Below are 3,528 nucleotides of genomic sequence, written 5' to 3'. Positions count from 1 at the left end.
TATAGTATTTTATTGAAAAAACTGATTTGAATTCATTTCAATTATACAATGGAGCCATTTATTCTACTTACGTACGCAATCAGTACCCAGATCAGTTTATATGTAATATAAAGACTGACAGAAAATTTTAATAATTCTAAAACTTAAAACAAAATAATTGAAAAATATAACAAATCGCTTAATGAATGTACATTTTAGTCCAAAATTATTCTACTAAAAACCGGCATATAAACTATTCAAAGAAAATAGCTTAGATGCCAGTTAACAGTACTGAAAAACCAAAAATAGGTTTATGGCTTAATCAGCAAATACTGCAATATTTTCATTGCCCATGCTTTCTAGCTTAGATAAACCTAGAATTTTAAGTACTAAACATCTTAAACACAATTTTTTTCACTAATATCTAAGAGGTTTTAATGAATTAAAGTCTTACACTAGAACTGTCGATACTTTTCACATAGGTATGTTGAAAATAAAAAATGTCTGCAACATTTTCAATATCAGAAAATAGTTAAAATGCTAGTTTATAGCACTAAAAAACTAAAAGTAAATGTAATTTAGATTTTAGTGGATTAAAATCTCATAGTTTATAGCTGTTGATACTTTTCATTTACTTTAAATTATAAAATATAGTAACAGTATCAAAAAATAGCTAAAATGCTAGTTAATAGCACTAAAAAACTAAAAACAAATGATATTTTTAAAAAAAAGTACTTCAACATTTTCAAAGTTGCAACCTGGTTAAAGTGCTGATTAACAGCAGTAAAAACAAATGAAAAATAAATATTATTTCACAAACCTTTTTCAGTAAATTTACTATGATTTTTTGCAGTGTAGAAAGAATTTTGTAATATAACAAGCGTATAGTCGTCGTTGTAATTTAAACATTTATTTAAATTTGAAATTGCACAAAATACAAACAAAATTTTGCTAAAATAATACTTTATATTTGTGAAGTTGTGTTTGCTGAGACAAACGCACATGTAGGAAGGAACATTAGGACTGCAGGAATTTTGTGTTAACAGGATATGTGCATGTTTCATTGAAGTTCAATGGTTGTTACAAGAGAGGGGCAACGAAAGGTGGGCATGACGTATTTATTTTCATTTTTGAAAACATTTTTGTTTTTTTTAATTTTTTTACTCTAGTTTATTCAGTACTTCTATCATTTTATACTTATTTTATATATATATTTTTTTTTCATTTCTGATTATTTTATGTAATTTTTGTTTATTTTGTAGAAACTTTGCAAAAATATCAATTTTTACTTGTCAGCAGCGTAAAATGTAAATTTATGACATTGCGCAGCGACTTAATGAAGTCAAATACTTTTTATGCTTCTATGCACAGTAATATATTTTCCTTGTATATGTATAGATATATGTGCACACATTTATATAGATGTGTTAATTATGTAAATATATAAAATACTCATACGTTTATGTATTTTAATGAACTGGACCCACGAACCGATATGAACATTTTTCCTCAATTCGTTTTACTTACTTAATTTACTAGGACATTTATATTCCTATTTTTTTTTTTGTTTTTTTTTTTGGAAATAAATAAATTTGTAAATATTCATTAATTGTGCAAATGTACAAATATATTTAATTAACTAATATATCATTTTCAGCTTAAGTTAACTAAATAAAAAAAAAAAGCAAGATATATTGTATTGTGTGTATCTAATCCGCGACCAGTTTAGCATTTTAAGTGCGAAATTGTAGCTTAAGTGGAACTTAAGGGATATTTGCAGCTTAATGAAGAGAAATGAAATATTATTGCATTAATGAGCGAATTAAACTACTATGGATAAAATTATAGCTTATCATATTAATTTTTTATAGAGCGGTTCTTATGAGAAGTTAAAAAAAATATATAAACTAAATAAAACGTTAGTGATAAAATAGATAGCTAGTTTATTTCTTTTTCTTAGCAATAGTTAAAGGTGATGCTAAATTAAAATTTAATGCACTCAGTACTCACTATTAATAGTCCGATTTAAGTGTTTACATTACAATAATTGAATTAACAGCGAGACAAAAACAAAAAAAAATACATCATATCAGGGAAGAGGAGATGATTAACGCTAGATCTGCGCTCACTTTAGATAAATAACATTACTTGTAATATTAAGTAAAAACCCTCTTGTTAGTCAATATGACTAGTTATTGTTAATTTAAACTTTACACTTTGTAATAACAGGTAATATCCGAAAAAATGAGAAATTATTCTCTTTCATGAAATTATATGTTCACACTTCTTAATTGTCGAACTGCAGTTAGCGATAATCGCACAATTAGAATTGAGTGTTTTTATCGGGACAATTAAATTTGCAAACAGCAAAGCATCTAAAATATAAAAGATAGATTTATATATACAAATTAAATCTATAAAATAGGTTTGAATAGATTATTAAAATTTAAGATTTAATTTAAGATTTAAATGTAAACTGGGTTTACATTTAACAATTATGATTATGGGTATTTGGCAATACTCGAAAGAGCTGTGTGTTCAGCCAAAAATTTAATTGATTAATAAATAATAAAATTTTATTATTTAATATAAAATATTATATTAAAATACTGTTCAAAATGCTACTCTATTGAAAACAGTAGTTTATATTAAGAATTAGGTTACTTTCGTCAAAACGCACGTTAAAAATCTATTTAATTTAATAATTATTGAATATCTCAGTTAGCAAATTTCGTATAATTATGGTAATTAAAGTTAAGGGTTTACAAAAGACAAAACGAAAAGGAACAGCAAATATCATAAAAAGATTAAAGTGAAGAATTACAGATAATATAAATTTAAACAATATTCACATTTGACAATTGTTGAACAACAATTAACAATAAACACAAATTTAAAATTAAGTGTTTACACCACGGAAATTAAATAAGCGAACAGCAAACTTAAAATGCAATGGAAGCTAATAGTAATTATCATTTAAAACTTAAATTTTAAAATTAAATTCATTAAAATTGAAATGAAATTTTAAAAAAAATTTACAAACAAAAAATGAATATCAAATTTTACCCTAGTTTTGAAATTGTTTGTTCAATATATTTTAAGAAAACGATGCGATAAGTCAGTTAAGGGTACTTTATTTGTTTTTTCTTTTATTACTGACATAATAAATTTCACAAATTACACAATTTGTTAAGTAAACTTATATCCATATAAATCTAAAGAAAAATAAATTTAATTATAATTTTCTAAAGTTTATAAAGTTTTCTTCACATTATGTTTTTCATATCTTTTGTGTATATTTTATATATAAAAACCAACAACCACTCATTGCGTTTTTGATTACTAATTTTTCCATAATAATTACAAAACTTTTCACAAAAATCGAAAATTCAAAAATTTAGTATTGAAAGTAAAATATAAAAAATAAAATAATAAACATGATAATTTTTACAAAAATGTAAAATTAATTCGAAAACTTCTAAAAGTTCAAAATAAAAATTTTAAATATTATGCAACAGAATAAAAATCATATTACATTAAAAAATAACA

This window comes from Teleopsis dalmanni, chromosome 1, assembly GCF_002237135.1.
Source record: "Teleopsis dalmanni isolate 2A chromosome 1, ASM223713v2, whole genome shotgun sequence".
NCBI lineage: Eukaryota > Metazoa > Arthropoda > Insecta > Diptera > Diopsidae > Teleopsis > Teleopsis dalmanni.
The sequence above is the reverse complement of the archived record's forward strand: the minus strand, read 5'-3'. Positions refer to the sequence as shown.